The sequence below is a fragment of the Python bivittatus genome, unplaced genomic scaffold (genome assembly GCF_059951505.1).
Source record: "Python bivittatus isolate LINGU-HERP-01145 unplaced genomic scaffold, Pbiv_v1 ctg000580_np1212, whole genome shotgun sequence".
NCBI classification, from domain to species: Eukaryota; Metazoa; Chordata; class Lepidosauria; order Squamata; family Pythonidae; genus Python; species Python bivittatus.
The window spans coordinates 23,965,623-23,978,749 of NW_028277087.1; the positions used below are offsets into that span (position 1 = coordinate 23,965,623).

At 41.7% G+C, this 13,127-nt stretch overlaps 1 protein-coding gene across 2 annotated transcripts in view; it reads right to left on the reverse strand.

Moving 5' to 3' along the window:
- The window catches only part of LOC148214694 (inverted formin-2-like), a 43,023-nt gene extending 37,096 nt beyond the window's left edge, over window positions 1-5,927 (reverse strand). Inside the window, exon 1 of one of the 2 annotated variants that reach the window (XM_088149776.1) lies at window positions 5,381-5,920. The gene's annotated coding sequence lies outside the window, so the exon portion shown is untranslated. Of the gene's footprint in view, window positions 1-5,380 lie in introns of both variants that reach the window. The other variant, XM_007423949.3, reaches the window with a different exon arrangement.
- Window positions 5,928-13,127: the final 7,200 nt, after the last annotated feature.

The window sequence follows — 13,127 nt, forward strand, 5'->3', positions numbered from 1 at the left end:
AGCAATTGCTACTTTCTCCTTCACTGCCATTTGCTCAGTCAAATCTGAGCCCTTTTTCTAAGGCATGTGTGATTGCCACTTCTGAGGTCCATATCTGTACAGTTTTAACAACAGTCTTCAAATAATCTCACTTGAGTACTGGTCACTGCTGAACAGTTCCTGAGGAACAATTTGTGGTTGATCTCAATCTGAATATGAATCAGCAATGTGATAGGGTTAAAAAAAGGCAAATGTAACTTTAGGCCACATCAACAGAAGTACAGTTTCCAAGCTACAGGAAATAATAGTCCTAATATAAGCTTTAATAGCCAGAACCCATTTAAGTCATGTGTTCAGTGGGCACCTCAGTTTAAGAAAAAATTAGACAAACTGGAATGGGTTCATAGAAGGGCAATGAGAACAGTCAGGAGATTAGAAACTAAGGTCATTTTCCACACTCGTGATTTATAGTGTCTTCCGGAGTCATCCAGCCATAATTTTGCCAGGCTTCATATTGCTTCAACGATGGCTGGGTGATGCTATATGTCACCCGTGTGGAAATGACCAGGCTCATTCAAGGACAGATTGAGGAAACTGGATATGCTTAAATCTTGAGAAAAAGACTAAGTGAAGAAGTATCTGGAGAGGGTCATACAGAAGAAAGCCACGAAACAATGGAATTAAGAAATAAGAAGAGAGATTCCAGCTGAATGTTAGAAAGACATTCCAACAGTAAAAGAAATTAATCCCTAGAAATGTGGTGGGCTCTCCTTCCTAGCATGTCTTAAGCAGAATAGATGGTTTCATCTACATTCCTGCACTGAGCAAAGGTTGTATTTTATGGCCTAAGTGGCCCCTTCCAATTCTATGAATGCTACAGCCACCAAGAAAGACAAAAAAACCATACTAATATCCAGTTTCTTAGACTCCTACCAACTATGCAAGACTTTTCTTTCACAACTGGCTCAGGTTAACAAAAATTCTGAATATTTGTTTCCAACATCACCATGAGTGAAATCACAGCAGCTGCATTTTGATTCTTTCAACAGTTTATCTTGCACGGTACGGATGTATATTTTTGAGGAAAAAAAAAAACAGTTAACAAACAGTAAACTAAACAGGTTTGGAGAAAGCACATGTAATCACAAAAATTATTTGGATTGTATTTCTTACTTAAATAAAATGCAACTTGGTACATTCGCTAAAAGACAGATCAAGTTAAAAGAAAAGCAAACTGAAAGATGATCTGGGTTTTTATTTAGGATACAAATGTGCAGAATGAAGAAAAGATAAATGTATCAGCAAAAACAGGAAAAAAGAACTAACCTTCTTAGATTACAGCGCGGATGCAAAGAGTTTGCCAGAGTGAGAAACCTGCTGAGATGGCTCACTATTTAGGGGAATTACAATAAAATATTCTTGCCCATATTGCAGCAATTTTTGAAATGGGCAATGTGCCTGAGGAATAGAGTTCGTTTCTTGAAAACAAAGAGATGATGATGATTTACTATTATTTTTAACTGTTACTATTATTATTTTTAATTAATATTCATATTGTTAGTCTCCTGATTAACCATCCAGAAGTTTCAATTGGTCCAGAAAGCAGCCATGTGGGTAGCTATGGGCGCATCTTGTTGTGCCCATGTAACACTGCTTCTCCACAAGCTGCACTGGTTCCCAATAGGCTTCTGGGTGTGATTTAAGGTGCTGGTTATTACCTTTAAAGCCCTACATGGCATGGGACCAGGTCACTTGAGGGACCACTTATTCCCAAAAACATCTGCCCCCCCCCACACACGCCCACAGGGGAGGCATGCTCCAGGTTCCTTCTTTAAATCTTGTCATCTTATGGGACCTAGGAGTGTGCCTTTTCTGTGGTTGCCCCTGTTCTCTGGAGCAATCTCTCCCTGATATACAACAGGCCCCAACTCTCCTAAGGAAAGCCCTTAAGACTTAGCTGTTCCCCCATGCACCAGGGGCCAGTTGAGTGGGAGTTCCCCCTGAGTTTGTTTTGTTGTACGTTTGGTCACCATTTTATATTTTGTATTTATATATTGTATCTTTCCCCTTTTTAAAATTTATTATTTGTTTTTTATGCTGCATGCTGCCCAGAGTCATCCTGTTTGTGTTGGATGGCCTTATAAACCTTATAAGCAAACCAACCAACCAACTGACTAAGCAAAGTTCTCTGGGAGAACCAAATACTATTTAAAAACATTAAAATCTGGAAAGCAACAAATTAATAAAAGTAATACATTAATAAATAACTAATACCTAGTCCTACAGAAAATCTGTAGATTAGATTGGGAAGACACAAAAGGATCCAAGAAGGTGTCAGTGGCAAATTCCTTGTGTACTGTTGCCAAGCAACTACACGGGCACATCCATGAAGTCACCAAGAATTGAATTTGATTTAAGGAGACTTTACTTTTTGATATTACACAAAAGGAAACAAGCCTATTGGGTTTGCCAGAAAGGAGATGATGTATACTCTGTGTGCAGAAAGTTAAAATTCAGTCCTGGACATCTCAGGCAAGAGGGTCGAAAAAGGCCTGTAGCTGATACCAAGAAAGACTGTGTCATAGTATGATGTCCCAAGCCAGATGAAGGATGGACAACCACGACCACCAACTGCAAGCAGACCCTAACTATCCTCAGTGTGTTGCTAAAGTGGCAAAAACAGTGATTGGGAGGGGGGTTCATAAGGCTTATCAATTTTACAATCAGAATACTGTTCAGGCTCTGACAAAAGGAAACAAAGTCAGGGAAATTTTTGTCACGCCTTTCTCATCAGATGCTGCATGCCCCCATTGGCCCCTGGAGCCTGAAATAATAAGAAAAATGTATCCTCTGCCGTTAAGAAGTTGCCCATCAATTGATTAAATGGCCATTCTAGCCTGTTAAACAGAAGTGCGGTATAGTGGTTAAGGTGTTGATCTAGGAGCAGAATCTACCCTCAGCCATGGAAACTCAGGGAGGCAGTGAAGGACAGGAAGGCCTGGCGCAATATGGTTCATGGGGTCACGAAGAGTCGGACACGACTTAATGACTGAACAACAACATGGAAACTCACAAGGTGATTCTGGATCAGACACTCTCAGCCCAACCTGGGTGACTGGTCTGGGGATCAAGATGAAGCGAAATCCCCAAGTGAGCAGCTCTGAGCTCTTAGAAAAAAGATGGAATATACATTTAATAAGTAATAAATAAATGGACTAACTGGATCTAATGACAGATATTTATCATGTTTACTAAATGAAACTTCCCCATACAATGGCAGTGAACCTTGGAATAGTAACTGCTGGCGAGAAATGGAGGAAGAGGTTATTGCTCCTACTGTCTAATCCATCTGCCTCTGCCTGTTATTACTGTAATGTTTTTAATCCTGCTTTTCTATTTAAAAAGTACATAAAGTGTACTTCTGTCTGTGAAGTTTGTTGGGTAACAGATCTTTCAGTCCAGTCTTCCCTACCTTCTGGCTGGGAATTATGGGAACTGAAGTCCTACACATCTGCAAGACTTCAGGCCATCATTTAGACTTATTTGTTCCCTGTAACAAATACAGGAAAAAGCAAGGCATTTAGGATGGTTTAAGATTTGGGGGAGGACAGAGTGATCAAATGCAGGGAGTCTTCTCTTGAAGGGGTTGGGTTGGAACTGTAAATAGGGAGTTCAGAGGAAAATGAAACTGCAGAATGAACAGATCAAAAATAGCCTTCACTAACAGTTGTGGTTGATAACACAAACATCCTGGCATTGTGTAAGCCAAGGAAGACAAGGAAGGAGCAAACCCATGCACATTCACTGAGGAGCAAGCTCCATTGTGCTCAATGGGAATAAACTTCTATAGGATTGTGATACTCCAAGAACACACACACACCTCTCTATTGCAGCTCAAGGTAGAAGAGCTGCAGGAAGTATTACTGAACTTCTTCATAGGTAGCAACTTGCTCCTCTTCATTATTGTAGAATGTTTTTTAAGTACAGTAGTGGCCTTGAAAATTAGTTTCAGTTAAAATATGGGATATAAATATAAATAAATATTTAAATAATATTAAATAATATTAAATAATATTAAATAATTAAATAATAAATATTTAAATAATTTATTTAAATAAATAAATATAAATAAATGAGTGTAACTCATTTCCAGGGGCTGGACATTTTAAAGTGTTGCCATTAAAAACAAAAAACAAAGAGCCTTCTGTTATCTTGAAAATCATCAGATGTTTTGGGTTGTAATCTATGCAATTTTAGGCTGTAGAAAGTTGTTTTTAAGGTGCACAAAACTCTTCAGTACTTTAAATTCAATCAATAACCCTTAGTAACATCTGCAATCTCTGCTCATGTGATTACATAAAGATTGTGTGGTTATGTAGCACCTTAACGGCCCTTCCCTAACTGGGTGGCCCTGCTAGTAGTCTGCAAGTAAACTTTTCGTGCTGATCAAGTAGGGAAAAGGTGTTGGCATCACCAGAGACTAGCTAGAGCTGTCACAGAATGACAGCTGGTGAGCAACACACCCATTCCCCAAAACACAAAGGCAGCTTCAATGCCTAACTTTCCTTCTTCATGTTTACATAATCTGCCCTGGAGGGAAAGGTGGGAGAGGATTTGATGGCTGCAGTTCTAAGGAGGAGCCGAAATTGACTCAATGTTACTTGCCTCTAAGGAAATGCATATAAAGTAGGGTTCAATGTGTGGGGAAAAGTGCATTATATTTATTCATTGACTCTGTGCACACAAGATTACACCTTTGTGCCCATTTTCATAAACTTTAAGTAACTACCACCAACTGATTTTGCAGACATTGTCACTTAGCAACCGTGGAACACCCAGCCACTTCCATTCAGTCACACATAAAAAAAGAGTGAAATACGGAATGCTGCTTTTTGGTTCCCTTGCTCTGCCTGAAAGTATGTCAAAACCTTCCCCAACCTGGTGCCTGTCAGGGAAGATGGACTACGCTCCCCAAACCATCAGCCAGCGTGGCCAAATTACTTGGGGATTTCAGGAGCGAAAGTACAGGCACATCTGGAGGGCACCAGATTGCGAAATAATAAAACTTTCCACTATTGCCCAGAGTCCGAAGGCGTTGAAGAAGAAGGGCGACAAAAACCGAGAGAACGAGGCACCTCAAAAGATAGACTTCTGCTCCCAATCTTAAGCTGCTGTGTGACTCTACGATGCTACAAAAGTTTTGATTTGGGGGAAGCAAGCAAGCTAGAAATATCGCCCGGTATATCGTTAGCAGCAGCAGCAGCAGCAGCAGCAGCAGCGCAACGTTCCTGCTCCAGAGGACTACCCCCAAATCGACCTCTCTGCCCGTCCTGCGCGGACCCGCCTCCCAAAGTCGGCTCCCTCGACAGCCCCTGAGAAACCCAGCGGGTCCCCTCCTTACCCGGCGCTTCTCTTCTTTCCTTTCCAACCTTCGCTCCTTCCTTTTTTACGGCCCGCCGCTTCCAGCCCCGGATCAGCAGAACGGCATCCTCTGCCCCCGGCTTCCCGCAAACGCCCTTCGCGGCCAAGCCTCTCCCTCCGGCTCCGAAGACAGCGGCCAAAAAGAAACCCGATCAACTTCCCACAGACGGGCTCCCCTAGACGGAGAGAAGCCGGCGAGACGCTCCCGACAGCGCCTGCCCTTCCCCGCCCGCACGAGAAGGCGCACTGGCGCTGGCAAGTGGAAGGAAGCCCGGGAGAGCCTGCCTGCGCTCCCACGTGGAAGGCGTGGGGAAACGACGGGAAGGGCGCCGGGTTGAATCTCACGCAGGGCGGAGCCGGCATTGCCTTCGAGTCTGGCGGTTACGCCGCGGATGACTGTGGTGCTGCGCTTCCTGGGGAGAGAAAGCCGCGATCCCACGTCCCGCTCCCCAGGAAGGAAACATCCTCCCTCTCTCTCTCTGTATTGCGAGACCCTTCGCACGGGGTGATCCAGCGAAGCCTGGACCAGCTCAGCTGGCTGGCGGCGCTGGGAAAATGGGTGGGAGGTCCCAGGCTGCAGAGAAATAGTTGGAGGGGGGTGCGCTTGCGTTGGGGGGAGTGGGGCGTCGGATACCTACCCATAAGAGGGCTGATCACATGATAGACCAGTTTTTAACTCTGGAGCGCTGCTGCCAGTCCCAATAAGTGGTATTGTTTTGGGTTCGTTTTTTTTTTTTTTTGGTGTGTGCCTTCCAGTCAGTGTTGATGCCTGGCCACTGCCTGAATAAGTCCCTGTGGTTTTCTTGGCAAGATTTTGGAAGTGGTTTGCTATTGCCTCTTTCCTAGGGCTGAGAGAGAGTGACAGGCCCAAGGTCACCCAGTTGGCTTCATTGCCTAAGGCTGGACTAGAACTCTCCCTCTCCTGGTCTCTAGCCTGGTGCCGTAACCACTATACCAAACTTCCTAAAGTAACTTTCTGGGATGGGATGCACATTGCACGTGCCTCGGAGATTGCTCTGAGATTCCTGTATATCTGTTGTCCCATTCAAAAACTGCCATATACTGTTAGATAATTATGGGCCCAACTTGTCCAGAACTCTGACACCAAAAAGGGTTTTCCCATCACTTGCCATCTGCACATGTTCACTGGAAGGCCAACATATCAATTTGGGCAGATCCGTACATAAAAAAGATACCGTATTACTGGAGGAGTCATCCATGGGAGAATAGAGAAAAATTGCAGCTCATTAGTAGAGCCAAGCATTTCACGCAAAAGATCTTAGGTCCAACCTCTGGCATCTCAAATAGGGCTAAAAGATCCTATCAAATTACCAGATTACCAGTCTTCTTTGGGGGAGGGGGTCACTTTGTCTCTGAGCCTTTAGGGGGTATAGTTCGTGAAGTGACAACACTGGAGTGCATGTAGCTGAAATGTGTTGACCGTTCTTTCCACTTATCCTTTTAATATTCCTCCACTGGTGAACCAGCGGAGAAAGTTTTTAAGCAGTGCTATGGATATTGTGAATGTCTGCAATTCTTAAGGTACCCATTTTGCTCCTTAAAATTCCCCCAACCTTTAAAAATCTAAAGGTCTGAAAATGTCAGCTCTGCCCAAGGAGGTTGGGGCTACAAATTGGGTACTGGTGTTGGGAATGTGGCCTGTAGGTTGCCTTCCCCTGATTTAAGCAATAGCAATGATGGGTTTATAAATATCTGACTATGGAGACAGGGCCAGTTTGAGAGCCAGTTTGGTGTAGTGGTTAAGGCATCAGGCTGGAGACCATGAGTTCTAATCCCGCTTTAGGCACAAAGCCAGCTGGGTGACCTTGGGCCAGTCACTCTCTCTCAGCCCTAGGAAGGAGGCAATGGCAACCTTCTGACCACTTCTGAAATCTTGCCAAGAAAACTGCAGGACTTGTCCAGGCAGTCACCAGGAGTCAACACTGACTTGAAGGCATCCCCCCCCCCCCAAAAAAAGGATACAGCAGCTTCCTATTTTTCAGTGTCTTTCTGGCTCCTTGCTTACAAGGCAAGGCTACACAGTTATGTTGTAAAATTTAACTTGAGTCAACCAATATATAGGTCACAGGGATTAGACTCACCATGTTATCATTCTAGCCATGTTTGCTTTTACAACATCTTTATTGGCAGGCCTACTGCTGGGAATGATTCACAATAGATTCCCATTTCAGGGATCTGTGCAAAGTAAAATGTTGCCCCTGGGCTTTTTTTTGGGGGGGGGGGGAGGAAATGCAAAGACTCAACCTTGATGGTGTAAGTATTTTGGAACAATGCAGAATTGCCTTCTCTTTGTATTGAATAAGTCCTTTAAAAAAAGATAACATTTTAAATAATAAAATAAATTGTAATAAGTAGCACCTATCCTTAAAAAATGGATTAAGATAGAGATTCCCAAATTGTGCAATAATATGACCCCCTAAATGTTAAATGAATTTGTGCAACCTCCCTACGAATTACAAAATAACTAATGGTGATTAATAAATAATTATTAATTATTAATAGTAATAATAAAGTATTAATTATAATAATAGTGATGAATTAATAGTCAATAATTAAATAACTAAATGTGAATAAAACTCCTGTGGATGATTCTGACAGATGCTCAAGTTCATGGTTTTAGCCCAATCTCAAAACTCACTCCAGGGTTTGCTCCCAGCTTTGCTATACAATCCCTCACAAAGTGGGAGTGAGTTTGGATAGTACTCCAGTTTTTTCAGTTTTTTAAAAAAGCATTTTTGACCCTCTCTAAGTTGCTTGGACAACCTGAAAGATCACAACCTACAACTGAGAATTGTACCTCTAAAGGCTAACAGATTTCTCACCCGAGATATATCTTTGGTTGAGCTAAATACAGCCCCAAAGCTGAGTTAACATGTGCAGAAGGGGGTGGCATAGTTTTAATGTGACGGGCTGTGCCATATTTTAGCAAAGTGGCCATATGTCAGTCTAAAAGAGTGAATACATCACTCCTCCACTCAAAACCAACATAGAGCTGCATACAGTTTGCAGATGATTGATACAGAGAGAGAGGATACATATTTAGAAATAATACTTGTAGAGGTTGAAATTGATGAGGAAAGGACCAGCAGTTCCCAGGCTAAAGACGGTCGTAACAAAAATATACGACAACCTCTAGGTTTCAAGGCCACTAGATCTCAAACAAACTGTTAAGATGGAAGGCAGAAGACTAAAAGAGTTTAAAATCCTAAGAACATACAACATCCTTGATAACCCTGATACAGCGCACTGTTTATATTATTTGTATTTGTATTTATTTGTGTTTGAAAGTCAAATGCTTGTAATTCTTTCCTGCAGTAAACATTTTAATCTACCCAAGCTGTGTTTGTGAGTCTTCTGCCAAGGCAAGCCAAAAAGTCAAGCTAAGCCTTGAAGCATCAGACAAGCTGTGATTTATAGCCATACCTTGGTTGGAAGAGTCTGACAATACCTATAACTTAAATAGAGGTACAAAATACCCCTCTGCATACTGGAGATAATTGTGATCAGGTGCCTGCTTGGTCCACTACAGGGGCACGTGTGGGGAGAAGGGTCCAAAAAGTCAAGATGATGGCTGGGACCTTGCAAAAAAAGTCCTGAATTGGAGGGGTGTGTGTTTCAATTGGAGGGTGGGGGGTGTTTCGATTGTCGATGCCATCTTCACTTTCTGGATTCCCACCCATTTCCCCCCCCCCCCCGTACTTTAGAGCAAAGCTATTGAAGTGTTAATAGTACATTTTCAAAAAACGTTCACTTGCAAAAAGAAAATAAACCAGGAAAGAGGCGGAATTAAAATGTCTCCCCAAAGCCATTGATGGAATCAGGTTTATTTATTTTATGTATGTGTTTATTTAGCAAATGAATATAGCCACCCATCTCACAAAACATGACTCTGGGTGGCGTATAAGCACAGCAACAATTAAAGCAATTACAAGGTTGCTCTGAATGATCAGGAAAGTAACCTTCGGTTGTGTCAGGTACCTTTGAAGTGATAAATGAATCTGTGCAACTCCGCTCATGAATAAAATTAAACAGCTAAATAACTAACTAAATAAAAGTGCTGTAATGGGTGGATGGTTTGGACAGATGTCTAAACCTCTGGGCTTAGCCATCTCTTAAAACTTGCTGTGGGTTTTTGCTTTCCACTTTGTGCAAGCTCACTTTGCCTGGCTTGCACAAGCAAAATGAGAGTACTATCCAAGGAGGGAGGGGTTTTTGTCAAAGCTCCAGCTTTGCTTGTGCAAATCTCAGCTTTAAAAAAAATTGTGACCCTCCCATTGCTTGTAAACACCTGAATGTTGCAACCCACATTTTAAAGGATTAAATTTCCCATCTCTGCACACATTAATGCTGATCTAGACTGGGCCATCCTGTACTTGCATTCAAATATACTTACATTAAAATAAAATAAAACAAAACTAGAGCTTGAACTCTTCAGCTTCCTGATAGGAGTTTTCCAGATTGTGTAATTTATCCCCCAATGTGCATCTTTTGGAAGCCAGGCAAATTCCACACAGCAGCTGAACTCCCCCAATATATATATCCAGCAAGTAGCTAGACAACGTATTAAGCTTGATTAGTTTTATCTTGTTGAAAGAATCCAGTTCTTTGGGCTAGTTTATGATTCAATGTCTCTATTATGTTAACTTAGAAAGTAGGTCAACTCCATTACTAACATGTTGTGTAAACCCAGGTAACTGTGCTTTATTCATGAAATCACGAATGTAACAAACTACAGCATGGTGCATTGTGTGAACTTTGTCTTTGTTCATAAAAGCACAAAAGCCCTAGTAAGAAAAAGGGAACAGTCTTAGATCTAAGCTTGAACATTAATCAGAAGAATGGATTGATTCCCACCATTGTTATTCCTTTTCACTTTGCTTATTCCGCATGATGTATAAAAGAACCAATAGGTATTATTTGAATACAGCGATTGTTAGAAAAGGAATGAAATGAAAAGTAAATCTGGCAATAACATACTGCTTTTTTGCAGTTCTATAGTTCTGACCCTCGTACCTCAAAATGTATAATGAAGAGTAGAAGCAGTTGCAGAAAAGAATCTAGAGCAAATTCCGTTAAAGGAAAGTTACATTGGTTAGAACTTTTCAGCTTCAAATGAAGCAACTTGTGAGGGCTGCTAAAAGTAGGCCTAGTTTAGAAAAGGTGGATTGGAAGAAGCTTTCTTCTTTTTGCACAACCAAACTTGGTTAAGGCCCTCACCATACACTTGGGTTGCACCAATCCAAGTTTGGCATTGTGTCCTGGTATCACTGTGATGGTATCTGTTGCTGGGAGTCTTTTGCATCAGAGCTGATTAACTTCTGGCTTAGCAGTTGCACCACAGAAAATACTGTGAGGATAGTAATGCAGAATTTGTTCTAGAGCTGTCAGGAAGGCAATTTCTATTGATTCCCACCTTGACTCATCTCCTGGCTCCTTGTTTTCTCTACTTCCCTCCAAAGGCACTATGATACTGTGTTGCTGTTCCACCATACTCTCCAGAGAATCAGAGAGGTGATTTTCTTGCTTCCCTGCATAGTAGTAGTGCCACAATAAACACTGCAAGGAGAAGACAAGGACAGGCAGCTTGTGTGCTACCTAGAGCACTGATTTTGCACTTCCCTATTGCCTGCTAGAGAGAAACTCATGAGATTCTATGGCAGCTAATGATGAGAACACTTGGGCGAGGCAGGTACGTATGATTCTGAATGTTGGGGGTGGTGGGAATGGTGGCTGAGTGGAAATGCCTTCAGTGTCATCCAGTGATGTATAATGGTTGAACATTCAATGCCTGGTTAAAAGGTACTCTCTTTCCCATAGTAAATTTATGGAATTAGCTACCACAAGAAATAGTGTTGGACACAAACCTGGATAGCTTTAAAAGCGAATGAAACAAATTTATGGAAGACATATGAAGCTAGCTATAAATAAAATTAGTTATGACAGCTCTGTATTACCTTCAGTATCAGAGCCTGCATGTCTCTTAATATCAATCTCGTGGGGAACATGAATAGGGTGCTAATGGGCTGATGTTTGCAACTACTCTCAAATTGTTCAAAGTATTTGTAAGATACTATGACCTACATAGATATCTGATAAAGCATCTCCTTTATGTGCCCTACTACATGGCATGGGGATACCCTCTTAAGGGTGTCACGTCGTCAGAGATTTCCTATGCAGCAACCCAAGAGGGGGCATTCTTGATACAACTGTCTTGATCATGGAATTCCCTCCCCTCTATAAAGAGTAAGGAAGATGACCTTGACGAAGCTATGCAGGAGCTGTTGCCTAGGTAAAAGGGGCTGAAGCATTTTTTAAGCCCAGAACAGCCAGATAACATCTGGAAGTGGCTCAAGTGGATGCCTCCTTAATTCATTTCAACTGGTTTCCTGAAATGGTCCATTTAGTGGGGCTGACACTCCCCCCATAGCTGTTGATTTATGGTTGCATTGTTAATGCATGTTATGCTGTCTATGTTTCTGGCTTATAGAGAAAATCTATCTATCTAAGAGTTGACAATGACTTAATGGCACATAATCAATCAATCAATCAGTCAGCCAATGTGTCTGGCTTATCAGCTAAGGATGCTTTCCATTTGTGGACCATAGTGGTAAAGGAGATTCTGGGGAAATTGACATGTGGATGACAGCTCAGGATTGCCAGCTGAGTCACAGCATTAGTCTGGTAACAAATTGTCATCAGGTTTCCTCCGTGTATGCAATTCTTTCCAGTTACGCCAGAGAAGTAGGCGGGACATTGAGTGAAAATGCTGAAGTGACAATCTGAAAAAATACATGCTGCACAACTGCTATGTCATGTGTCAGTCTGTGGTTGAGCCAGTCTTTGAACATTAGATATTGAATCATACAGTCATTAGTATAGGGTAAGAGAACGTAGAAACTTGCTCTGACGAAAATTGAACTGTCAGACCCTGAATTTGATAATGTAGGAGGAGGTATGAAACCAAAAGGCATCCTAGTCTAGCTTCTTCCTTCACAGCTATGGCTGCTACAATGGTCCTGGGAAAGACCTAAGAGTAGGTCTTCCTTTATCTAGGTTGCAGAAATCTGAAGGACCACTAGATTCATTCATTCATTCATTCATTCATTTTATACAGCTGCTCATCTCAAATATATGACTCTGGGCAGTTAATGAGTAAAAACAAGATAAAAACATTATAACAACATAATAAATAACATATCCAACAACTGAGATTTTTAAAAAAAAGGGTGTCAGGAAAGTGATAAAGAAAAATTGATTTTGGATTTTAACCACTTTGTAAACCACCCAGAGTCATTTCAACAAGATGGGCGGTGACAAATTTGCTATATAAATTTGCTATACTGTATAAATAAAACTCTCTCTTTGCTGCCATCTAGTAGTTATCTGGATTTTGAAGCCTAGATATGGTTGTCCTATTAACAAACAGAGAAGTAATCCTCCTGTTAGTTACCCAGACTAATTGCCATCAGCAGTCTTGTGAGAGCTGGTATAGTGTAGTCCAGGGTTAATAAGCTTTCTGGCTGGGGAGACACAGTTGGACTTCTTAATAGCATATCATAGTGTACACGCTGCTATGAGAGACTTGTACAGTCAACACAGATGCCATAAGTGATGTGACAAGCCACAAATCACCCATTTATCCAAAGAGAATATCTTGTGAGGCTGCTCCTAGTCATCCCCTCTAGCCCCTCATGATGGTTCTTTAA